This window comes from Salvelinus alpinus, chromosome 9, assembly GCF_045679555.1.
Source record: "Salvelinus alpinus chromosome 9, SLU_Salpinus.1, whole genome shotgun sequence".
In the NCBI taxonomy this organism is placed as follows: Eukaryota; Metazoa; Chordata; class Actinopteri; order Salmoniformes; family Salmonidae; genus Salvelinus; species Salvelinus alpinus.
Window position 1 is genome coordinate 82,465,994 of NC_092094.1, and position 27,802 is coordinate 82,493,795.

Here is a 27,802-nt window from a genome sequence, read left to right on the forward strand (position 1 = left end):
CGCAGCATAGCACTGCGATGCAGTGCTCTAGACCACTGCGCCACCCGGGAGGCCGCATTGTATGATTTTTAAGTAATTAATTAGCATTTTATTGCATGACATAAGTATTTGATACATCAGAAAAGCAGAACTTAATATTTGGTACAGAATCCTTTGTTTGCAATTACAGAGATCATACGTTTCCTGTAGTTCTTGACCAGGTTTGCACACACTGCAGCAGGGATTTTGGCCCACTCCTCCATACAGACCTTCTCCAGATCCTTCAGGTTTCGGGGCTGTCGCTGGGCAATACGGACTTTCAGCTCCCTCCAAAGATTTTCTATTGGGTTCAGGTCTGGAGACTGGCTAGGCCACTCCAGGACCTTGAGATACTTCTTACGGAGCCACTCCTTAGTTGCCCTGGCTGTGTGTTTCGGGTCGTTGTCATGCTGGAAGACCCAGCCACGACCCATCATCAATGCTCTTACTGAGGGAAGGAGGTTGTTGGCTAAGATCTCGCAATACATGGCCCCATCCATCCTCCCCTCAATACGGTGCAGTCGTCCTGTCCCCTTTGCAGAAAAGCATCCCCAAAGAATGATGTTTCCACCTCCATGCTTCACGGTTGGGATGGTGTTCTTGGGGTTGTACTCATCCTTCTTCTTCCTCCAAACACGGCGAGTGGAGTTTAGACCAAAAAGCTCTATTTTTGAATCATCAGACCACATGACCTTCTCCCATTCCTCCTCTGGATCATCCAGATGGTCATTGGCAAACTTCAGACGGGCCTGGACATGAGCCTGCTTGAGCAGGGGGACCTTGTGTGCGCTGCAGGATTTTAATCCATGACGGCGTAGTGTGTTACTAATGGTTTTCTTTGAGACTGTGGTCCCAGCTCTCTTCAGGTCATTGACCAGGTCCTGCCGTGTAGTTCTGGGCTGATCCCTCACCTTCCTCATGATCATTGATGCCCCACGAGGTGAGATCTTGCATGGAGCCCCAGACCGAGGGTGATTGACCATCATCTTGAACTTCTTCTATTTTCTTCTATTTTCTAATAATTGCGCCAACAGTTGTTGCCTTCTCACCAAGCTGCTTGCCTATTGTCCTGTAGCCCATCCCAGCCTTGTGCAGGTCTACAATTTTATCCCTGATGTCCTTACACAGCTCTCTGGTCTTGGCCATTGTGGAGAGGTTGGAGTCTGTTTGATTGAGTGTGTGGACAGGTGTCTTTTATACAGGTAACGAGTTCAAACAGGTGCAGTTAATACAGGTAATGAGTGGAGAACAGGAGGGCTTCTTAAAGAAAAACTAACAGGTCTGTGAGAGCCGGAATTCTTACTGGTTGGTAGGTGATCAAATACTTATGTCATGCAATAAAATGCAAATGAATTACTTAAAAATCATACAATGTGATTTTCTGGATTTTTGTTTTAGATTCCGTCTCTCACAGTTGAAGTGTACCTATGATAAAAATGACAGACCTCTACATGCTTTGTAAGTAGGAAAACCTGCAAAATCGGCAGTGTATCAAATACTTGTTCTCCCCACTGTATATACACACACACACATACACACACACACAACCGTTCAAAAGTTTGGGGTCACTTAGAAATGTCCTTGTTTTTGAAAGAAAAGCTAATTTGTGGTCCATTAAAATAACATCAAATTGATGGCCCCGGTGCACAACTGAGCAAGAGGACAAGTACATTAGTGTCTAGTTTTAAAAACAGACACCTCACAAATCCTCAACTGGCAGCTTCATTAAATAGTACCCGCAAAACACTAGTCTCAACATCAACAGAGTTGTAAAGAAAAAGCCATATCTCAGACTGGCCAATAAAAATAAAAGATGGGCAAAAGAACAGACACTGGATAGAGGAACTCTGCTTAGAAGGCCAGCATCCCGGGGGTGCCTCTTCACTGTTGAGACTGGTGTTCTGCGGGTACTATTTAAAGAAGCTGCCAGTTGATGACTTGAGGTGTCTGTTTCTCAAACTAGACCCTCTAATGTACTTGTCCTCTTGCTCAGTTGTGTACCGGGGCCTCCCACTCCTCTTTCCATTCTGGTTAGAGCCAGTTTGCGCTGTTCTGTGAAGGGAGTAGTACACAGCGTTGTACGAGATCTTCAGTTTCTTGGCAATTTCTCACATGGAATAGCCTTCATTTCTCAGAACAAGAATAGATTGACGAGTTTGTTACTGGCCATTTTGAGCCTGTAATCGAACCCACAAATGCTGATGCTCCAGATACTCAACTAGTCTAAAGAAGGCCAGTTTTATTGCTTCTGTAAATCAGCACAACAGTTTTCAGCTGTGCTAACATAATTGCAGAAGTGTTTTCTAATGATCAATTAGCCTTTTAAAATGATAAAGTTGGATTAGCTAACACAACATGCCATTGGAACACAGGAGTGATGGCTGCTGATAATGGGCCTATGTACGCCTATGTAGATATTACATTTTTTTATCTGACGTTTCCAGCTACGATCGTCATTTACAACATTAACAATGTCTACACTGTATTTCGGATCAATTTTATGTTAATGGACATTTTTTTGTTGTTGCTTTTCTTTAAAAAACAAGGACATTTCTAAGTGACCTCAAACCTTTGAACGGTAGTGTGTACACACACACACAGTACCAGCCAAAAGTTTGGACACACCCACTAATTCAAGGGTTTTTCTTTATTTTTACTATTTTCCACATTGTAGAATAATTGTGAAGACATTAAAACTGAAATAACACATATGGAATCATGTAGTCACCAAAAAAAAAAAAAAAGTGTTAAACAAATCAAAATATATTTGAGATTCTTCAAACTAGCCACCCTTTGCCTTGATGACAGCTTTGCACACTGTTGGCATTCTCTCAACCAACTTCACCTGGAATGCTTTTCCAACAGTCTTGAAGGAGTTTCCACATATGCTGAGCACTTGTTGGCTGCTTTTCCTTCACTCTGCGGTCCAACTGATCCCAAACCATCTCAATTGGGTTGAGGCCAGGTCATCTGATGCAGCACTCCATCACTCTGTAAGCAAGGTTTGAAATGTTTTTCTCAAATATATTGGTTTAGGCTTCTTGCTGTCAATTTGCAGTCTACGTTATGGCCCCCTGACCATCCTCAAGAAAAGAATAATCAGTCCGCGGCTGAATCTAGTTGATGATCCCTGGTTTAGAGGACTCTATGGATGAGGAATGCAATGGCCAGACCTCAGTCAGGGCTTCATAAAACGACAGACAGAAAAATACTGGGCCAGGAAGGCTTGAACGGACAACCTGAAGCATTCACACTGTGGACAGTGCCTCTGTTTCAACGTGTCAGTCACCATTTGCTCATAAACCTCAACATGAGGAATTGAAGACTGCTCTGAAAACTCAATCACCTATTTGAGGTGCCTTTCTTCCAAAGGTTAGTTTCTTACAGCATAATGGTTTTTCCATACCATCGGAGTTCGCATTCAACAGGAAAATGGAAATTCGTAGTAGTCAGTCAAAAACCCCATAGATATCTCAGTAATAGAATATCCACAGTCCATAGCTATTCATCAAGTTCTTCAGCTATGGTTGGGAGCTGCTTTGTTTTATGACTATATTCTTTGTTCCCGCAGACTGCTGCAATCTCACAGAAGAGAACCACAAACTGAGGGAAAATATGAGATTTAATGCCATTACTCATCATGTCACTTTAAAAATATGGAATTGGCCATTTATTTGGAAATATAGCAACAATCTGCAATCAAAAAAACATTCCTCTTCAGAATGTACATTAACCGTTACACATTAAAGCAGGTACAGTAAGAAGATTAGAAACCATTTTTTTGCCTAGTTGTAGGGAGGAGCAAAAAAATGCAGTGAGGTTCAGAGCTGATTGTAACTGGATCACAATTTAACACTAAAAGTTCACTTTTCCCTTTAGGTTCACAGTCTCAAAAGGAAAGTCATATTTCTAAACAGATACTGTTTCTCTATATAGAAAAGCGCCACAGGAAGCCTGTTGTGCTTGGAGCTGCTACAGAAGAATCTTGTAGTAATCGTCCTTGTAGCTGTACAAAACCACCACAGCAACCCTGCAAAGACAACACACTCATTAAGTCCCAATACCAAAGCCCATTTCTCAATAACGCAATGTTTGTCCAAACAACCGCAAGTGGCCATTAGCAGGCTATGTTGAAGTACACTGAGCATACAAACTATTATAAACACCTGCTCTTTCCATGACAGAATGACCAGGTGAAAGCTATGATCCCTTATTAATGATGTCACCTGTTAAATCCCCTTCAAATCAGTGTAGATGAAGGGGAGGTGACAGGTTAAAGAAGGATTTTCAAGCCTTGAGACATGGATTGTGTATGTGTACCATTCAGAAGGTGAATGGGCAAGACAAAAGATTTAAGTGACTTTGAACGGGGTATGATAGTAGGTGCCAGGTGCACCGGTTTGTGTCAAGAACTGCAACACTGCTGGGTTTCTCACGCTCAACAGTGTGTATCTAGAATGGTCCACCACCCAAAGGACATCCAGCCAACTTGACCACTGTGGGAAGTATTGTGTTCAACATGGGCCAGCATCCCTGTGGAACGCTTTTGACACCTTGCAGAGTCCTTGCCCTGATGAATTGATGCTGTTCTGAGGAAGGTGTTCTTAATGTTTTGTACTCTCTGTGTATATGTTTCCATATGTAAAGGGAATGCATAACAATTGCTATGGACATCAACGACAAACAACATAACCTATAACTGCTTTCTTGTGAAAGCCTACCACACCAGGTAAAGTTGGTTTGGTAAGTTTTAACTGGCCGGTTCATTGTGGAAAAACAGCCTAATTGGACTATTCTTATTTCATTGTCACCATCATTATTGGCCCTTTATTTTCATTCTTTCACACGGTATTTCAGATGATCTGGCGGGCAGCGAGTTAGGAGTCTGTTTTGAAGTAAATGAAAGAGTGGCTGTAGCTGCTGCTCAATGACTGCGGGGCCATATGGGCAGAGTAGTATATAGGCACAGTGCAGCCAGGCGACTGTTTACTACTGTGGCCTTTGGCCCACTTTCAGTGACTTCAGAAAGTATTCCTACCCGTTGACTTATTCCACATGTTGTTGTGTTACAGCCTGAATTCAAAATTGATTACATTTCCCCCCCCCCTCACCCGTCTACACACAATACCCCACAATGACAAAGTGAAAACATGTTTTAGACATTTTTGCAAACACCCCTGAGTGAATACTTTGTAGAAGCACTGTTGGCAGCGATTACAGCTGTACGTCTTTCTGGGTAAGTCTCTAAGAGCTTTCCCCACCTGGATTGTGCAACATTTCAATTATTGTCCTGCTGAAAGGTGAATTCATCTTCCACTGTCTGGTGGAAAACAGACTGAACAAGGTTTTCCTCTAGGATTTTGTCTGTGCCAAACTCCATTCCATTTATTTTTTATCCTGAAAAACTGCTCAGTCCTTAACGATTACAAACATACCCATAACATGATGCAGCCACCACTATGCTTGAAAACATGGGTCGTGGTACTCAGTAATGTGTTGTATTGGATTTGCACCAAACATAACACTTTGTATTCAGGACAAAAAGTTAATTGTGGGGTACAGAGATGAGGTGGTCATTCAAAAATCATGTTAAACACTATTATTGCACACAGAGTGAGTCCATGGCAACTTATGTGACTTGTTAAGCAAATTTGTACTCCTGAACTTATTTAGGATATCTATAACAAAGGGGTTGAATACTTATTGACTCAAGACATTTCAGCTTTTCATTTTTTATTATTTTGTAAAAATGTTGAAAAACATAAGTCCACTTTGACATTATGCGACATTGTGTGTAGGCCAGTGACAAAAAATCTAAATGGTATCCATTTTAAATTCAGGCTGTAACAACAAAATGTGGAATAAGTCAAGGGGTGTGAATACTTTCTCAAGGCACAGAATCTGGCCCTCTCAGTCACCTAGTTCAAGCGAAAACAATCAAACACATAAAACCCACTGTGAATATCTCCATTGTTAGCAAATGACGGCAATTTATCAGTAAACACTTTCCCCTCATCAGTGAATGAGACACACAGGAGATTAAAACCAACTGCTCTGGATGGTTGACAAAGAGCCCTGATAGAGCCAGAGAAATGGGCTCTTCTTTCTTCTGTGTCATCTCCATTCATGAAAGAGAACATCCATCAAATCCTGCATAGGCTCCTTGTTCTGAGCATCCAAATAAAACTAGGCAGTGAAAACCAAAAATGGAGAGGGTTTAGCCCAGTCTTTGAGCAGGGCTACAGGTAGTGAGGCTGATATTAGCCCAGTCCCCTGTACAGACTGCCTGCAGTGGAGCTTTAACCGTGCCTGAGACCTGGCCTAGGGCTCTGGGTGTCACTCACAATGGAGAAACTCAGACATACAGGACAAATTCTTACCCCAAATGGAAATCTGATCATCTGAGGAGTTGGTGTTTTATAGACTGTAGTTATCTCTGACCTGCTCTGTTTGAAGAGTTGACTGACATCCACACACCTGGAGTGTGGGCTGGGGACCTGGAGTGTGGGCTGGGGACCTGGAGTGTGGGCTGGGGTTTTCTGGAGTGTGGGCTGGGGTTTTCTGGAGTGTGGGCTGGGGTTTTCTGGAGTGTGGGCTGGGGTTTTCTGGAGTGTGGGCTGGGGTTTTCTGGAGTGTGGGCTGGGGTTTTCTGGAGTGTGGGCTGGGGTTTTCTGGAGTGTGGGCTGGGGACCTGGAGTGTGGGCTGGGGTTTTCTGGAGTGTGGGCTGGGTACCTGGAGTGTGGGCTGGGGACCTGGAGTGTGGGCTGGGGTTTTCTGGAGTGTGGGCTGGGGACCTGGAGTGTGGGCTGGGGTTTTCTGGTGTTTGCTGGTCATAAAAGGAAGTCTGGTTTTTAAAGGGCCTTTAATGCTCTCGACCGTTTTCCTCAGGTTTCATGATTTTTTAAATAAAAAATGTGAGTCAAGGCCTGAGTCAGACCCTGGGAGCGCACAGGGGCGAGGCCATGGGGTCTACTGCCCTGCTCTCACACTATGGCTGGCCTGGGTTTGCCTGCCCTGGAACACACAGGGCCTGGGGAAAAAAAGAAAGAAAAGAAGAAAAAAAAGCTACACACCATTTTAGGATTTTGAAGCAGTGGATCTCTTCACAGATGGACTTGAGGTAGCGCTGCTTGGGGAGATGTGACAGCAGACGTTTAACGCGGATGTTGAACTGCTCATCTCCATCAAACTGGAGAGAAGAGTGGCAGAAAGAGAGAGCGAGAGAGAAACCAGCAATCAGACTTTCAACATAGCGGCTGCGATCAAACAAACAGGGCTGTTTATGTATTCTGTAGTTACCGTGTCGGAGACTGTGTATACATTCACTCCCCCATCTGCAGTTAAATGGTGGGAAATATAAAAGATAGATCTGCGAGTCCCAGGCCCTCACTGCTCTGTGGGGTAATTAGTCCGTGTGATGCATGGTTTCCTGTGAGTCTGGGCACACACACACTGTGTATTGTAATTTGTTTTATATAGCGAAAGTGTTTTCTCTGACACTCACAAATCCACATGTGTGATGTGAAAGGGGAACTGTATAGGACCGCCATTTATTTGGCGCGAGCGTCTGCTTAGTTATGCAACACTGCTTGTGTTCAGAGCATGTTTCTTAACACCATATCATTTATATTCTCATTTAAAAATAAAAATGAAAGCCGGGGATTCCTGGTTTCGTTTGGCAGGCCCTGCGGTCAGGAGTTTGGAATGTTAGTTTACACCTTGTCCCAGCTGGTAACTCGTGGTGTTTGTGCGAGGGGGACAGGGCAGGTGACCTAAAGGGTCCTGGCAGGACTGCTGGCGGAGGACAGAGTGAAGGTGACAAGGAAGGAAACAGGACTTCCTCCCTCCTCTATCCTGCCAAGATATCCTTAATTAACTGTTTCAGATAGGTCATGATAAGCAGAGCTGGGTACAGACCTCCAATGATAGGAAGTTGATGAGAGTTCCCTTCGGCAGGTCCACCTGGGACGGAACAACAGAGGGAGGTGCGTTAAGACTCCACAAAGACAATGGATGTTATCTCACCATGTACTCCCAGACCACACTGTACATAGCATGTTGTCTGTTTTCTAAAGGAAGTAAATGTAACCACAGCAACCAAATGTAAACTATAAATATCAAGACACATTGCACAGTGGGAACAAAAAACAGAAGATTCAGTTCCTTCAGCTAAAAGTGATGAAGTTAATTTGCACACTGTGCTGCATCAATTTAGTCTGTGAGCAGAACATTGCCTCATTCATGGTGCTCTCACCACCACTAAGGGCACTACTGTAAAGGTCCCTCGCAGGAAATCATAGATGGAACATAAGCTGATGGTTCTATGCCTTTATATTTTGAGAAAATTGCATTTCTCTTTAGTTAGGGGTATTACCTATGACAGACAGGTAGGATTACTGATGACGTGACCTGGAAGCAGACTTCTAGCTCTGAGTAAATACATACCGGCATCAAGGCGATTATGTCTGTAATGTTTCAAATTCAATACCTCACGCTCCAGCATCTAGCCTCTAACTCTGATGGGAACCAGACACAAACATATGGAATGACAAATGTATTTGGAGTATGTCGTATCAGTAAATACTACGCTGTATAATTTACTCAGTGAATACCTCCTTTCAAATTTACTCCAAAACCACAAATAAACGAAATATGGTAGCAATTTAGCTCCAAATGACTTGCCCTCTCCTTTTGTTTTCTGTTTATTGTTCTGTGGCAACTGGAATCACTTTGTAGCCATCTACCTCCAGGGGAACTCTAAATCCCACTGCACGCCGATGTTTGCTATTATAGCTATCAGCTAACTTCTGTGCTTATTCCACTATTATACACATGGATTCAACCGATAACATGTAAAGCGGGGGAAACAGCAAATGACTTACAGCCAGAACTTCGATGGCATTGCTCTTGTTCTGTAAATTGCTAGCAAGATAATGCAATCTGGTTTGAATCTGAAAAGAAGAGGGTGAAAAAAATGTAAAAAGTCATTTTTCCAATGAATACAATGAAACTGGGAAACAAAAGCCACTTCATCTTCACATGCAGTTGGGCTCCATGTGAGCCAATGCCGTTTAAAACTGGGCTGGCCGCGTGCGTAAAAGCCGTCGTGTTGTCAGACCTTGACGGATGCCACAGTGCTAAAGTGAGACAGAGCTGGGAACCACAGCCAGGGAGAGTTGTCTCGTGGTCGGCTGCGTGACTGGGCTGAGCTCAATCTGTTAAAAAGTCCACTTCGGGACAGGTATGAGTGACCGGCGTGATTGATTGACAGACCTGGGTCTCGTAGCGCCGTCTTGCGCTGGAGGACACCTCTGGTGAGATAAGTAACACATTGATGTTACTGGAGGCGCTGCTCCCGTGCTGCTCTGACGATCCTGTCAAGTCACAGCACGTACACACACACACACACAAACTAATGGAGACCATGGGAATATGCCTGAGCTGAGCTCCTCTCTGACTTAGCTGTCAGGCTTCTCACACCATCACCCAGACACCAGTAGACTGAGAAGCCATAATTGTTACCCAGACTAATACGGCCGTTGTGCTGCATTAAGGTTCACATATACTGTGCACGTGAGCTAGAGGTGGTGTGAAATGTAACACAGTCATTAAATCACCTTGCAGCTCACATATTCACCATCACCCTTTAATTATCCATTCAACACAGCTCTAACACCATGCAGGAGCTCGTATGAAATCCAACCCAGAACCAAGTCAATGGTAATGGAGGGTCATCCCTGGATACAGGGTGGAGAAGAAGGCTGTTCAACTGTACCTGAGGCATTGACGAGTGACCCCTTGGTGTTCTGAAGAGACAGTCTCAGAGGTTTCCCTGTTGGAGGAGACAAACAGCTGTATGAGTCTCTTTCCCCAACAACACTGAAAGTCTATTACAGAGTTTGTGCGTGGGGTTAATAAACCGTGTTGTCACCGGATATTTCTCTCCTCAAAGAATTTGGTCCGACATTTCTGAACAATGTGATCCACAAGGTCAGACTCTGGAATCCTCTTCTCAGACTGCCTTTCCTTCTCAAAGGACTTGACCTGGGGACACACGGGGGACAGGGAAGGGAAATCAGACCTGCTTCCAAAACAAAACATTCACTCTAAATTCCCATTTTTCATATCAAACTAATGTATACATCAAACCATTTGGAATTCATATCAAGACCATTTACATGCACTAAGCTCACAGCACAGGTGCAGTCCAATTATTGTACAAGTAGGAGAAGTAGCCAACAAAGGCAAATTACATTTCAGACTACGTAGTCAGATGCTGGCCAAGAGAATGTATCAAAGTGCTGCATTCCAGCCAGGACTTAGAATCATATACAGTTACAGTAAAGAACAATTACTATGCAAAGAGCTTTGAGCATCTGGAAAAGCGCTATATAAATCCATTTTCATTATAATTACCTTGATGTAGTTCCCGTCCTTGTCTGAGACAAGGGCCATGCAGGTGATGCCAGCCTGTCTCCAGGGCTCCAGCATAGTCTCCTGGGACTGAACACAACGACACAGTCAGACACAGAGGGGAACAAGAAACACTAACACCAAAGCCATACTGAGAGTTAGGCCAACTTTTAGAAATGTGAATATTGTACTAATTCTAGATTTACAGTTACATAGCATTGTTTAAATATTCCCTATGTAATGTTAAATGGGGAGCGTACATGGCTGCCATAGAACGTGTGGCTCAGTTGGTAGAGAAAGCCCTTGCTACGCCAGGGTTGTGTGTTCGACTCCCACGGGGGACTAATACGGGGGGAAAAATACACAAAATGTATGCTCTCACTACTGTAAGTCACTCTGCTAAAATGTCAAATACATCATGCTCATTTGGGGTAAGGATTTGTCCTGTCTGCCTGACTGCTGTCTGAGTTTCTCCATTGTGAGTGACACCCAGAGCCCTAGGCCAGGTCACAGGCACGGTTAAAGCTCCACTGCAGGCAGTCTGTACAGGGGACTGGGCTAATATCAGCCTCACTACCTGTAGCCCTGCTCAAAGACTGGGCTAAACCCTCTCCATTTTTGGTTTTCACTGCCTAGTTTTATTTGGATGCTCAGAACAAGGAGCCTATGCAGGATTTGATGGATGTTCTCTTTCATGAATGGAGATGACACAGAAGAAAGAAGAGCCCATTTCTCTGGCTCTATCAGGGCTCTTTGTCAACCATCCAGAGCAGTTGGTTTTAATCTCCTGTGTGTCTCATTCACTGATGAGGGGAAAGTGTTTACTGATAAATTACCGTCATTTGCTAACAATGGAGATATTCACAGTGGGTTTTATGTGTTTGATTGTTTTCGCTTGAACTAGGTGAATGAGCATTATTAATTTTTATAGTATTTTTTCATATTCCTCATGTAATGTTAATTGAGAGCTAACATGGCTGCCAAAGAATGTAAATGCATCATAATGCAGAAACCACATCGGTCCTACTCTAGACGGCTCTGATTGGTCCTACTCTAGACGGCTGTAGAAGCAAACACTACTTTGTAATAGCCAAGTGTAAAAACAGTACATCCTGCTCCCAAGAAGATCACAAATGGGCTCCAGATCCTGCAACCCATTTCTAGACCCAGACTAACATTTACAGTAACTGCTACTATGATGTGTGGTTTAGGTGAACTTGAACCTGCCTTGCATGTTATTACACAACATGTGCTTGCTATAGGGGTTGTGGTTACAGTGGACCCCTTCAGCACTATACAGTGTATTATTTAACTAGGCAAGTCAGTTAAGAACAAATTGTTATTTACAATGACGGCCTAACCCTAACCCGAACGATGCTGAGCCAATTGTGCGCCACCCTACAGAACTCCCAATCACGGCCGGTTGTGATACAGCCTGAAACCGAACCAGGGTCTGTAGTGATGCCTTTAGCACGGAGATGCAGTGCCTCAGACCGCTGCGCCACTCGAGGATAAGCCCTCCCTCAGCCCCATGTTTCTCATGTACGATGACAGTGGGATTATGGGAAAAGTAGTTTGATGTGATGTGTTTAGTAGAAGGTGGGCTGTCTGTCTAAGAGTACGAGTTGGAAGCAGTTCTGGTGGTTTAAGGGTGTATTAAAAGCTGGGTTCAGGCAGATTTCAGTGGCTTTCCTATGGCTCATCAGTTCCTGTGAAAACAGAGAGCGTGTGCCATACGTTTGGACAACAGGACTGGAATGTTATAATAAAAAGCAAAAAAACTCCCCCATTTCACACATTTTTAAAAAACCTTTATTTAACTAGGCAAGTCAGTTAAGAACAAATTCTTATTTTCAATGACGGCCTAGGAACACACCCCTGCCTTGTTCAGGGCCAGAACGACAGATTTGTACCTTGTCAGCTTGGGGATTTGAACTTGCCACCTTTCGATTACTAGCTCAACGCTCTAACCACTAGGCTACCCTGCCGCCCCAAATGTCAGAGCCGGTGCTGTGGCAAGGACAGGAGAGAGAACAGGGATGGCTGAGATACCACTGGGCCATGGCAGCGTACAGTCTGGATAATTAAATGTGTGCTGGTGGAATGCTTCACTTGTGCCTCAAATTCCTCCGGAGCGGCGGAGAACCAAGTTTTGCTTGGAACGGAGAGCTGCTCTGCCCAGTGCTCAAACCTGAGCCTGTACAGGTAGTGCAGTCACCCGTGGCCGTGTGTGAGCAGCAGAGCGGATTTATCCTAATCAAATACAGCCAGACATGTTTCCTCCGGCAGGCAGAGCTGGGTCAGACCAGAACAGTAGACTACTGAGGAACAATCTCTGTGCTGTATATCACCTCTGCTCTGCTCTCCAGCAGTCTCACTCCCCCACCAGCTTCCTCACAGTGGCTCTATCACTGAGACAGAGAGGGCCAACCAGCTTTCTGCCATATGCCTCCCAGGTGACCGCATGTGGAAAGGGTTGACCATATTTGTCTAGTAAAAGCTAGAAAGGCATTTATTTCACTGTACTTGTGCACGTGACAATAAAACTTGAAACTAGACCCAACAAAAATAAAGTGGAACCATCTCCAGACAATAAATTAGCACTTACTGGAGATTTGACCAGTAAAAGCAGTGCATGTGAAAGGGGTTAACATTAGACCATGAGGATGGCATCCTTTACAACCCTGATGTGTTGGACCGACATGCTGTCTCTCTCCAGCAGAGCAGTGTGAGCTCAGACAAAGCTAAGATTTGAATTGCTGCTGGGAGGTCAGGGGGATGGAGTTGAGCAATCAGTGATGTTATAGAGTTCGCGATGGGACAACAAGAGAGCAAATGAAAAAGTAGAGAGGGAGGATACTAGAGGGTAAGAGGGAGAAGGAGTGAGAAAGGGTGAACGTAAGAGGGCAGGGGGAGGACAGCAGTCGGCTGCACGCTCTGCCAGAGAGAGACACACACGGACACCTCCTGGCCTGAGATCAGGCCGTCACGTAAACATGAAGAATGTGAGAGGCATGGCCCAGCACAGTGACACGACACCAGTCACATTCACCAGGGTGATAACTACACAGCAACACTTCCCAGGTTAGAGTTGGTCAACAGACTTCACCTACAAACTGAAAACAAAAACTGCTTATAGAAGTCTTTCCAGTAACAGAGATGATGAAAGTCGGCCAAGGAAACAACTGGGCATTGTGTTTCTTAAACGTGATACTCTAACAGACTTATTTGAAAGGAAACTCAAAATGGATCCCGTTTCCCTGAGTGTTTACAGTTCCACATACGGTCAAGGTAAATAACTTCACAGGCAGTTTGGTCCGCCTGTCCATGTGGGGTAGAATAGAATGGAGGTGTCACCCCCTGTTGGTTAGGTATTGTCACAGCAGAAGGTGCTACGGGCTGCCCATCACTGACCTGTGACACGTCATAGACAATGTCAGCAGACATGCTCAAACGTGCTCACACACGCAGAGAGTTAGGTTAAAACGTGCTCACACACGCAGAGAGTTAGGTTAAAACGTGCTCACACATGCAGAGAGTTAGGTTAAAACGTGCTCACACATGCAGAGTTAGGTTAAAATGTGCTCACACACGCAGAGAGTTAGGTTAAAACGTGCTCACACATGCAGAGTTAGGTTAAAATGTGCTCACACACGCAGAGAGTTCCACACACATTCTGAGTTAATTACAGAGGGGTTAGACACATCAACTGTCATTGTACAGTATAGAAAAATGTGAGCCTTTCCCAAAACAGCTACATTTTAGAGGCTGGATTATAACAGACATTAACTTTAATGGAGGCTCAAAGTAATAAGCCATCATCAAATATGACCTTCTGTATCTGTGGGTCATTAACACTGATGAATCGTTAATAGTACTCACCGGCTCTTCCATGCTGGCCAGGGCAGCACAGACCTTGTCCAGAGCCAAACTGGCCCCTACTGTCGAAGGGACAGGAGCAGAGGATGCTGGGCCACGGAACTCAAGGATCTACAGGAAGAGAACTCTGATAAGGACTAAACCCTGATAGTTCAACACCTCCAAGGACCTGAGCAGGAGGGTGGTAAGATGGGGACATTACCAGGTGGTCGTATCTCCCTCCTGCAGCCATGATGTCTGGCACTGTGCGTCTGCGTTTCTTGATGAAGGCCACAAACTGGAAGATGACCCCACAATGGTGTTGCACCTTATAAACCAGACCCAGATTTACCACCACCTACAAGACACACAAATATGAGAGAGAATCAATCAATCTAGAAATCCACAGGAAAACACATGCAATGCCATCCTCTTTATACACCAGACTCTGAGTAAGAGTTTGGAAGTGGGAGATCTAGTAATAGCTGTACCTGTAGCTTGCCTCCCAGTCTCCTGAGCAGGCCAGTGAGTTCCTCCTGGTCTTTAAGGCCCTGCTTTGCCAGTCTTCTGTTTGGTCAGAGAGGTGATGAGGGGGACCAGGTCCTGCAGGTCTCCTTTCTGCTCTATGTATTTATACAGCGTCTGCAACTGACAGGGAGAGACAGAAAACGGTTAAACGGTTATACAGTAAGTGGTGCAATCAGGGAGAGGTAGACCATTTTAGAGGGGTCTTGGAGGTATGCTGGTCCTTTAGCAGAGCAAAGCAGGCCTGGGTTGGAATGGGTTCGTGCTGGGTGAACTGGGCCTCCAGCACTGTCTAGAACGCAAGGAGTGGGTGACCAGACCAGAGCTAGACAGAGACTGGACAGTAGAGACTGGACAGTAGTGTCTGTGCCTGAGGCGAGACAGGGAGTGTACTGTAAAGGACAACATGGTCTGTGACTTTAGCTAGACTGACAGGGGTAGTAACATGGTAAGAGGAATTACTAGACGGAGTGGTAACAGTGTGGTACCTGCAGGACACTGAACTCCTGGATAATCTCTGCGATGGTGAAAATGGTCTCAGCGTCAGGCAGCAGGCTATTAGTGACGGGGACAATGACGTCAAAGGAACACTCCAGCAGCTCCCTGGGGTGGGCCCTGTCCAGCTTTCTGGGCCGGAACACACGCTCAATGCTCCACCTGCACACTCACACCATTACATTACAATGGACATAAACACACGCTCGATCCTCCACCTACACACACACACAGGATTACATTCAGAGGTTTATCAAAGACTGAACATACATATGAAATGGATAGATTCAAGTATTCAGTGATTGACTATGAGATTTACCTCTTGAAATGGGTAATATTATTTCTGGCCACAAATCTTGCGAATGCAATCTGGAATGGAGACAAAAGAGAATAAGTAAACAGTGCATGCAAGATGACAATAAATCACTGTGGAAACACAGTTAGTCCCAGGATTGTCCCGGGGTTGTTCTGGCCCTAGTCCACTGAGTGCTGGGATCAGTGAGGGCTAGTTAACGGAGCGTGTAGTACTTCCTGCTTCCTGATGCTCACCCGGAGGTCGTAGGGCAGGGTGACCAGCATGCCACTGTGGCCCATCAAGCAGGCCGGCTCACTGCCGTCATACAGCTTCCTGTTCCTGGGGAGGCGCAAGGGGGTCTGGAGACACACAGCCCCTGGAAAGACAGCCACAGAAACACTATTGTAAATGTATGATAATAAGTTCAGCATACACTGAACAAATTATAAACGCAAAATGCAACAATTTATTTTACTGAGTTACAGTTTGTAAGGAAATGAGTCAGTTTAAATATATCCATTAAGCCCTAATCTATGGATTTCACATGACTGGGAATACAGATGATATGCATCTGTTGGTCACAGATACCTTATAAAAAAGGTAGGGCGTGGATCAGAAAACCAGTCAGTATCTGGTGTGACCACCATTTGCCTCATGCAGCATGACATCTCCTTTGCATAGACTTGATCAGGCTGTTGATTGTGGTCTGTGGAATGTTGTCCCACTCTTCAATGGCTGTGTGAAGTTTCTGGATATTGGCGGGAGCATCCCAAACATGGTCAATAGGTGACATGTCTGGTGAGTATGCAGGCCATGGAAGAACTAGGACATTTTCAGCTTCCAGGAATTGTGTCCAGATCCTTGCGACATGGGGCTGTGCATTATCATGCTGAAACATGAGGTGATGGCGGCGGATGAATGGCATGGCAATAGGCCTCAGGATCTCGACACGACGTCGCTGTGCATTCAAATTGCCTTTGATAAAATGCAATTGTGTTCGTTGCCCGTAGCTTATGCCTTCCCATAACATAACCCCACCGCCACCATGGGGCACTCTGTTCACAACACTGGAATTAGCAAACCTCTCGCCCACACAACGCCATTCATGCAGTCTGCCATCTGCCCAGTACAGTTGAAACTGGGATTCATCCGTGAAGGGCACACTTCTCCAGCGTAGCAGTGCCCATCGAAGGTGAGCATTTGCCCACTGAAGTCAGTTATGTATGTGTGGGAATTCCTTCAAGACTGTTGGAATAGCATTCCAGGTGAAGTTGGTTGAGAGAATGCCAAGCGTGTGCAAAGCTGTCATCAAGGCAAAGGGTGGCTACTTTGAAGAATCTCAAATATTTTTTGATTGGTTTAACACTTTCTTGGTTACTACATGATTCCATGTGTTATTTCATAGTTTTGATGTCTTCACTATTATTCTACAATGTAGAAAATAGTAAAAATAAAGAAAAACCCTTGAATGAGTAGGTGTTCTAAAACTTTTGACTGGTACTGTATGTGAACAGATGTTCAAGTCAAGGCCCCAGTGAGGTCTTCATAGCAGCAACTTTAAAGTGGAATGGGTCAAGTCACTTGCCCAAGAGAGAAAACGACTTCAGCTCTTAAAATAGGAGTCTGAATCTGGACTCACCATGTTTCTTGAAGATCCTGGTGATTGTTTCGTACACATACGGTTGCAATCTGGCACTGTCGAAATTAAAGTTGCCCTGCAGCAAAACAAAGTCTGTTAGGAATCAAAAGGCATCGATGAAAGCTCAAACAGTTTCGCCATTATGTGAACCAGATGACAGGAGATCTGTATGATCACAGAAGCAGCATCATTACTGTGTCTACAGTGACACCTACAGGAGGAGATGGGTAGCTCTTCCTACTTTGGACCACTCTATTCTGCGTTCAACAATTTCTTCAATACCTGTCTGTCACAAACAATGGTTTGAGATGCTATGACGTGGTAGAGAGGATAGTGATGCCCAAGTGTTCATGTCTGGTTGGCTTTGGGTTGTGTTTGTGTGGTAGTCCGCTAGGCCAGGTTTGAGGGTCTGCTCCACTGCGTCAGTGGGTAGGCCTGGTACCTTGCCCGGAGTAGTAGGCCTGGTACCTTGTGGAGGTCGATATCGTAGGTGTAGTCCATGACAGGGGAGGTGATCTGGGAGAACAGCTGGTTGACCATGGTGCGGTAGGCCTTGCCATTGACATTAGCCATGGTGTGCTGCAGGACCTCGTGGAGCTCCGACTCCTCCATCTGGGGCGGGGGCAGCAGATCACTCTTCAGGAGCTCCTTGGCCGTGGGACGCAGGGCCGGGTCATGGTTCAGCAGCCAGCCAATAACCTTCATTTGAGATAAGACACAGGGCTAAGGATCAGTCTATCAAAGTCAAACTGCCTATACTGTGTAATGTCACTCAGTTTGGTTTCATTAACAACTTCCCATTGTAGGACTATAAAGTGAACTACTACTTCTACATAGTTTCACACAACTTCAGGGAGCTAAGAGTATAACTTGTGTAACATAAATTGAATACGTCCTTCCTCACCTGCTTTCCACTCTTATACTCAGGGAAATCTTCAGGGAAGTTGATGTCCTCCAGCAGAGTGGAATGACAGAGTAATGGGACAGTGATGAGCGAGTGAGACCCTTCCCGTGGATCCCCCGCCCCAGTCTGTGTTCTCTGTGCTGGACAGACTGACCATGCGCAGCTGGCTCAGGACTGAGATTCGTTCAGAGCTGGTGGTCATGGGTCGGTAGGACATCTCAAACAGGATAACACCCAAGCTAAGATCCACTTTCTAAGGAGAAACACAGATCACAGGATGAGCCCTCTTCCCTTTACATCTGGTATATACAATCAATCCTGAAGTATATATTTCCTAGTGAGGATACAGTGTTGGAAAACCTTGAACTAACTCTAAACAGATAGAGGACACTAGTCTATGCTCCACCCAGGAGTCAAGGCCCTTCATTCATTACAATATATAATTCCTAGACTACTTTTGAGATAACTTTTTTGAATTAATGATTGTTCTGAGACAGTTTCTTTAAATCTTTATTTTATTCTTCTTAATTGACATTGGTGTGTGTTCCATTCATATTTCTTGCCTGGTTGTAAGTGGCTTTGGTATTTCCTTGCACCTCTGGACTGACATATAGGGCAGTACCAACCATACCAGTCATATTCCGTGTTCAGAAATAAAAGATACATAATCAATTTTGCAAATATATAGTCATAGACCCTGAGACACTTTATAAGCTAGTTAGATAAGGAGGGATTTTGCTTCTCAGTACCTGTTGGGTCCGGTTTGAGAATCAGAACAGAGCCACTCTCCTCAATATCCAGTATATTTGCTGCGGCCTGTAGGGAAGAGATGATTCCTACAAAGTCAGTTCTTTGTTCATTCTTGAGTTATTTGGGAAACACAGAACAAAAAGAAATACTCAAACTTTTTAAAAGCGTCAACATTCCACTTTTGCCAGAAGATTACAACTCTACAGTTTTGCTTGTTTACACTGAGCTGCACTGGGGTTAGAATGGTTAGATTAAGACTTGTGACTGATGCCTTGATTGTTGACCAATGACCAGTCGTCAGCATTGGCGCAAAGGCAGGCTTACATATCCAGAGATTATGGACCAGAAAGCACATGCTTATGTAGGCCTATATTATTTCATTGATCATTTCCTATTTCAGATAGGCCTAGTTCGGGTGGCTACTGGCTGGCTATATGTCTAAAGATAGCTGTAACATTGCATTATGGGATGATAACATATTTTGGCAAATTAATTATGGTATTTGTGAGGAAGAAAAGGGCTACCCAGTTCAGTTGGCAATGAGCATTGGAAATGACTCAACTACAAATGCAGGCGAAAAACAGTTTATTTCTGTATCTTGCGTTTTGAAAATGCATCAACGTTTATGGCTATAATGAGAAGTTACATTTGTGCAGCTGTTGTGCGTGCATGGTCGCACAACTTTGAACACTGCTTTTTGGGGGTTTCGAGAAAAAAAAGTTTGATAACTACTGAGCTAGCAAACAGATTGCTGATTTGCTGTACAGCTATAGGATTGGGCACAGTGTAATCATCAAATTGTAGGGAGAGAGGATTGCCATAAATATACAGCTCAAAAAGATATTGGTGATCAAGAATACTAACGGTTACCTTTACAAGCTCACCAGAAATGGAGCATCAAGCAACAATTACTAGCATACTAGCCTTAGTGGTCTTCTGGTACGTCAAAATTGCTTGAAAATAATAATTGACTTATGAAGCTTGCCTTTGGAATTTGTTATTAACATTATTACATAATCTAAATGTGTTATAGACAAAATAATGAAAAGGGCTGTCTGGTAGCCTCAAACAGAGAAAGATTTGTAATTGAACAAGTCATTGCATGTATAGATTATTTTTTTGTTGACTTGAAAAAAAACTTGACTACTCGACTTGCGCTTATAATGCACGTCTTGGACAGAACTTGAGACTCGACCCGTTCTACTTGGGACTCGACTTGAGAACACAGCTTTAGAGACCTCAACATGAACTTCAAGGTATCAGTTAATGAATCTCCATCCCCAGGAGACAGCGGAACCCGAGGACATTAAGGCATACCACATTAGCAGGATGGTCTGTGGCCAGGCCAAAGTCTCCAATTTTCACATGGTCCTGAGAGTCCAAGAAAATGTTGACAGGCTTGAGGTCTCGAGGAATCATCCCCTGTTGGAAGGGTGGAGGTGATCAATGAGTGCTAATTGGAACCATTGAAAACAGTTTTGCATCAAACACATTTCAAAACACTATGAATAAATAAAAAATTCCCATAGATGCAATTTTGCAAAGGTGGAGAATGAGTCATCATTAATTCCTACAGGAAAAATTATATCCCACTTCAATTTCCACTATGAACCTAGAAAAACCTTTGACATTGGGATCTGAAGAATTAGCAGACACTTGGAGTGGAACAGTAGAATCACAAGCAGTGACTGTCCTGGACTCCCTCCTTCCTAACCGAATGTGACAGGACAGTCCCACCTCTCTCCTCAAAGTCTCGGTCGGCTCTTAAACGTTACATCTCTGTTCCACACTCTAAAGCAGACATTGAACCCTGCAGTACACTCTGAGGACATTAATTAGGGGAGACGGAGGGTTCACAGACACACCTGTTGGTGGATGTAAGCCAGGCCATCCAGGATCTCCCTGAAGAACCTCCACAGGCAACTCATGTCCTGATGGAGGCCCTGGTCAATGGTGTCTCGTAAAGTGCTTTTTTCACAGTATTCCATCTGGACGGAGGAGAGAACACAGGTTAGATATTAGACATAGAACAGTGTCCTCTAGTGGGGTATTAGTTGAGTGCTAGTGAACGGAGCTTTACCTGGATGTAAAGATAAAGAGAGTCTGTGCTCTCTATCGTGTCACCACCCATTCTATTGCTTGCCTCTTCCTGAGGGATGGTGGTTACATTGATTCAGTTGATGAAAGTAACACACAACTTGGTGATAATATATGTGACTGAATTCAAGGTGAGCTTGTGTCAACTTTTCAAGATTGGCTTTTGTTTTACACAAGTACACTCAGAGCTCCAAAACTATATCATGTAGTCGAGGGGAAATATGGGAAAGTTATGCTTCTTTGAAATCTGATTAACTTGTTATCCCACTTTTGAGAAAAGTAGGAGAATAATGCCCTTGAACGATTTTCACGCTTTCTAGAGAGCTCTTTTTTGTTTACGCCCCTATTAAGCATCGTTCACAATCTCTTATGCCTTAGCCCCACCCATTTCTTTAAGAATTCACATGTAAAAGCACAAGTCAGTATGGCATTGTCCTCCAGGAAGTAATATCTCTATTGTCTCCATTCATTATCTCAGCCAATCATGGATCTTGCCTTTCTCCATACATACAGTGCTTTTTCTATGGCTAAACTAGGCTCATAATTTAAATGTTTCATTCATATTTACAGATCCCATACAAGTTTGCAATTAAGGCATATGAAAGTTCACATGTTCAAGAAGGTGTTTCTGCACAAAACATATATATATAAATAATGGCCTTACTGTGAAGTAGGAAAGGTCGTCAAATGCCTACGATTCTAAATCGGGTCACAAACACTAACCTGGGATATGCTGTCATCTCCATTGTCAAAAATTATGTCACTCTCTGAGTCACTGTTTGATGGGCTAGACGCAAACAAACCAAAACAAATACTAAAAGTAAATCATTTTAGTTCCATATATCAAGTTCACAGAGCATATACTACATGAAACGAACCTCCGATAGATGCTACTATACCGTCAAGACTATTTTGTACTGCACACTCCAATAGTTCTAATGCCTTAGGAGAACTCACAGGAACGAGGCACAGAAAAGATCATCATCCTCATCGCTGGACTCGTGACCACTGCACTTGGCGCTAGAGGACCTCTCGATGGAGATGCTCCACTCCACCGAGCTCGCCAGGGCAGGGGTGGGGCGTTACCCTCCACGTTGTCAAGCATGCCGATTCCCAGCTCGTTGAGGCCCAGAGAAGGGGCTCGGACCTGAGGCAGTTTCTCCGCTGTGCGCCGGGGCTCGGACCTGAGGCAGTTTCTCCGCTGTGCGCCGGGGCTCGGACCGGAGGCAGTTTCTCCGCTGTGCGCCGGGGCTCGGACCGGAGGCAGTTTCTCCGCTGTGCGCCGGGGCTCGGACCGGAGGCAGTTTCTCCGCTGTGCGCCGGGGCTCGGACCTGGGGCAGTTTCTCCGCTGTGCGCCGGGGCTCGGAGCTGTCTGAGCTCAGTATCCCCGTGGAGGGGGTCTCATGCCTCTCGATCCAGGCGTTGTAGTAGCGGACGAAATTCTCATGGCTGAGGCACGACAGCAGCGTCACCTCACCTTTGATCCTACGGAACTGCTTACTGGCCGGGTTCACCTGGATACGCTTCACAGCATAGTAACATCCATCCAGCTTGTTCTGGACCTACACATAACGAGAGGATGGAAAGAGACAAAAAGATGGGTCAGGAGACAAACATTATGTGAACAATAACCATGGACTTAATAAAAGGCAAAGGCTAGGAATGCTACCGTCAGCTATGCTATATTAAAACACGGATTACCTTGATAACGGCAACCAAAAGCTCCTTTCCCCAGCAGCTGTAACTCCTCAAACTCGTTGAAGTAGCGTGAGAACTGCCTCTGCAGCCCAGTGCTGAACAGAGCGTTGAGGATGTGACTGAGGGATGACCGGCGACGCAAAGTCATCACCAATGTCTGGGGAGGACAGAATACAGCCGTTAGGATTCTACATAGTGAATCAAGCCTCTTAAAAAAAGGCAACCATTTTTTCACAACATTATAGTCTTGGAGACTGAAAATATCTAGTGGCCCTGATCTGAACACAGATGTCACCTTCTGGACGAGCGTCCTGGCACTGTGGAGGGGTCTTCGGAGGTGGAGGGTTGAGGAAGGGGTGGTCCAACAGCTGCTGGGTGTTCCAGCGGTCAGCGTCATTCAGACACACACCCCTACCACACAGAACAGAGAATGGTGCATTTAGCATGGAAACTTCCAAAAGAACAGAGCTGACATTCCTGGCGTGGCCCATCAACATCTAATCCTCTGGTCCACATTGTGTTACTCTGCATCCACACAGCAGTACATTAAGACTGGCACCCAAATACAGAGGACGAGCTCTGACAGCCAAACCCTGATTAACACACAGTCCATGGTGGAATGACAATACATCAGAAAGGTACAGGAAGGTTAAATACATCTAAATGAACCTGTGTGTTCACTGTGTATAGTTTTCATCAACTGAACAGAAAAGCAGAGAAGTTTCCTAAATCATCTAGCTAACCATTCAAAAATCATGTGCTAATGAGTCAAAATCTGTAAAAAACACATTTTCATTTAGATTTTAACCACACGACAAATGAAAGTTTTAATTGCCACCATAAAAATGTGAGGTCCAGACATGGAAGTGGATGAGGCTAGCTGTCTGGCCGACACCGAGACTAGCTGTCTGGCCGACACCGAGACTAGCTGTCTGGCCGACACCGAGACTAGCTGTCTGGCCAAACTGAATGGATGGTTCTTGTCAGGCAGGCATACCTGTTGAGGAAGTCCTGGAAGTCAGCGGGCCGGCTGGTGGGCACAGACACCGGGAACTCCCTGACCTCCTCGCCCTGGCTAAGTGCCAGCAGCATCAGCCCCAGGCTCCACACGTCCCCTTTCTTCCCAGCCTTGGTGGGCAGCGTGTCCTCACAGAAGCGCACGCGGGCCTGCTGAAAGATGTCCTCCTTGCAGAGGTCGCCCAGTCTCTTGGAGAGGCTGTAGTCTGTGAGTCGCACGTTGCCCAGGTGGTCCAGCAGCACGCTGGAGGCGCCCAGCTGCTTGTGGACAACAGAGTTGGAGTGGAGGTAGTCAAGGACAGCCAGTGAGCAGGCGGAGGCGCTCCAGGGGGATGGCGGTCTGGCTGGCCAGGCTCTGGCTCAGACTGTTGCTGACCCCCACATGCTCTACCAGCAGGTCCACCACCAGGCAGTCATCCCTCTAACTGGAGCTCAGAGCCTGGTAGTGCACCAGGTTAGGGTGTTTCAGCTTCAGCAGGGAGTTCAGCTCACTCTCCGCACCGTGGATCTATAAAGAAATGGGCAGATGGTATTGCTTAGTGTGTAGGCCTATCTATTAGTACTACATCTGATGGCAGGATCTAAGCTAGGAATTACTCACCTGCTTTTTACAATTGTCAATCTTCCCCTTATCCACTGGTGAAGAACTTGCCAATCTTCTTGTTCCAGCGTAGGATCGACTCGTATACTACTGTAATCACAGTAATCATACTGTGATTATTATTATTTGACCATGCTGGTCATTTATGGACATTTGAACATCTTGGTTGCATCCGGCTGTGTTTTCACACAGCCTCGGCCATGACACATCCTCCCACCTTGCTGCTCGCATTTCCATTGGGCCATTCCATTTAACATTTCCGTCTGGATCGCGTTTTTCAAAATACAGTCGGGAGTAACTTTACTAAACTGCGTACAGTAAGTTTATCTTCTGTATTTGAAAAACGCTCATATGAAAGTTAAAAAGTTCCAAAGGTTTCCAAAACCGTATCACGAGCAAGGCATATTTATGTTTAGACAGAGCATTTGGCCAGCATTGGGCAGTATCAGAGGCTATTGTCAGGGCATTTGCATACAGCTACAGTGCCTTCAGAAAGTATTCATACCCCTTGACTTATTCCACATTTTGTTGTGTTACAGCCTGAATTCAAAATTGATTCAATTGAATTTTTTTCTCACCCATCTACACATAATACCCTATAATGACAAAGTGAAAACATGTTCTTAGAAATTTGTGCAAATTTATTTCAAATGAAATACAGAAATCTAATTTTCATAAGTATTCACACCCCTGAGTTAATACATGTTAGAATCACCTTTGGCAGCAATTACAGCTGTGAGTCTTTCTGGGTAAGTCTAAGAGATTTGCACACCTGGATTGTACAATATTTGAACATTATTCTTTTTTTAAACTTAAAAAAAAAAGAAGAAAATTCAAGCTCTGTTAAGTTGGTTGTTGATCATGGCTAGACAGACATTTTCAAGTCTTGCCGTAGATTTCAAGCCAATTTAAGTCAAAACTGTAACTACTCAAGCACAGTCAATGTCGTCTTGGCAAGCAACTCCAGTGAATATTTGGCCTTGTGTTTTCGGTTATTGTCCTGCTGAAAGGTGAATTTGTCTCCCAGTGTCTGTTGGAAAGCAGACTCAACCAGGTTTTCCTGTGCTTAGCTCTATTCAGTTTATTTTTATTCTAAAAAAAACTCCCTAGTCCTTGCCGATGACAAGCATACCCATAACATGATGCAGCCACCACCATGCTTGAAAATATGAAGAAAAAAATACTCAGTGATGTGTTGTGTTGGATTTTCCCTAAACATAATACTTTGTATTCAGGACAAAGTTCACTTCTTTGCCAAATTATTTGACAGGATGCATGTTTTGGAATATTTTCACTCTGTACAGGCTTCCTTCTTTTCACTCTGTCATTTAGTTAGTATTGTGGAGTAACTACAATGTTGTTGATACATCCTCAATTCTCCTATCACAGCCATTAAACTCTGTAACTGTTTCAAAGTGACCATTGGCCTCATGGTGAAATCCCTGAGTGATTTCCTTCATCTACGGCAACTGAGTTAGGAAGGACGCCTGTATCTTTGTAGTGACAGGGTGGATTGATACACCACCCAAAGAGTAATTAATAACTTCACCTTGCTCAAAGGGATACTCAATGTCTGCTTATTTATTTTTATTTGTACCCATCTAACAATAGGTGACCTTCTTTGCGAGGCATTGGGAAACCTCCCTGGTCTTTGTGGTTAAATCTGTGTTTGAAATTCACTGCTCCTCTGAGGGACCTTACCGATAATTTTATATGTGGGGTAAAGCGATGAGGTAGTCATTCAAAAGTCTTGTTAAACACCATTATTGCACACAGTCTCAATGTAATCAATTTTAAATTCAGGCTGTAACAACAAAATGTGGAAAAAGTCAAGGGGTGTGAATACTTTCTGAAGGCACTGTATGTGGAATCACCCAATGTAATGTAATTTTTTATTTATCCGTTATTTTACCAGGTAAGTTGACTGAGAACACGTTCTCATTTGCAGCAACGACCTGGGGAATAGTTACAGGGGAGAGGAGGGGGATGAATGAGCCAATTGTAAACTGGGGATTATTAGGTGACCGTGATGGTTGAGGGCCAGATTGGGAATTTAGCCAGGACACCGGGGTTAACACCCCTACTCTTACGATAAGTGCCATGGGATCTTTAATGACCTCAGAGAGTCAGGACACCCGTTTAACGTCCCATCCGAAAGACGGAATAATTGGAGTCATGATAGTCATACAGTCTTCCTAATGCCAGAGGAGTATACTAAGGAATAGTATGCAACACTATAAACATCTAAATCTAGCGAAAGGAATATTCCATGACATATCCATCCCATTGATGGATTGAGTAACGATACTCACACATCAGGGTACGTAGGTGGGCATTGGACCTGCAGGTCCACTGTCACATAACTTTCCTTCCCATTGCTTAGTCCATTAGGTCGCAGGCACAGGTATACCTCTAGTGGTCTTTTGATCTTGATGAGGAGAAAACAGAGAGGATCATGGAAACCTAGCCACAAATAGACATGCATGGCGTTTGTGTAATTAGCACAACTTTGGTTCTGCAAGTCAGCAATAGTGATGGACATTCCGAGTCTTATCGGTGAGTCGCCTCATTTGGCTCTGTTCACATAAAAGTGTTCACGTAAAAGAGCCCGCTCATTTGGCTCCAAAACAGCTATTCGTTCAAAATGCTTTACAAATTTTCAAATCTACAATGTAAAGCGCAAAAGATAGGCTACCATTATGTCAGATCGTGAAACGCTCCTTCAAATATTGTTTTACCTGGACAAATTATTATTTCTACTAGTTATTCTACTACACCCTTCCCGCTATTTATTGTTTATTCAGTGAGGATTCATCCTCTTTCGACAATTATTTTGTAATGTATTTGCAGAAAAACGTTGTTTTGAGCTCAAAAAGCAGTAGTAACAGTATGCTAATCAGGGAGCCAAGTAAACGGCTCTTTTACCGATTCAACGTTTTTGGTAAAAAGTTGCTACTATCTATTCATAAATCAATTGTGTTGAAAGTAGGCCAACCTTCCATGGATGGTTATTACTCAGATCATTAAAATCTTCTCCAAAAATTGATGCAAGCGCTTCTAGTTCGTTTTCCTGTTGTACAGAATAGTCGTCCGCCCATGTAGAAGTCTGATGACAACTCATCCTAGCTGCGCTACATGGGCACTCATGTCTCGCGCACGCACCCACCCCTCTCTAAATATCGAGGCGATTTAACTACAACGTAACACTCGTCTTTTGTTACTTCCAAACATTACATTATCAATATTGAATAAAGTTACGCGATTGACATTGTGTCTGGTTCGAAAACGTTGAACTTCCAGCATTGACTGCACCACTGTAGCCAGAGGCGTAAGAGGAAGCGAAACATCCCACTCACATTTTATTTTTATGGTTCTTATAATGTCAAGGAACTAAGCATTGGCGCCTATGAGAGAGCCACCCCATTAAAAAAGACCGGAACATAATGGTAGGAGGCCTTCTTCTTCTTCGGTAATATGGCGCTCCACAAAC

General features: G+C 44.4%; 1 pseudogene; it reads right to left on the bottom strand.

Annotated features, from left to right (window-relative positions):
* Nucleotides 1–2,647: 2,647 nt before the first annotated feature.
* Nucleotides 2,648–27,662, bottom strand: LOC139530998 (eIF-2-alpha kinase GCN2-like; annotated as a pseudogene).
* Nucleotides 27,663–27,802: the final 140 nt, after the last annotated feature.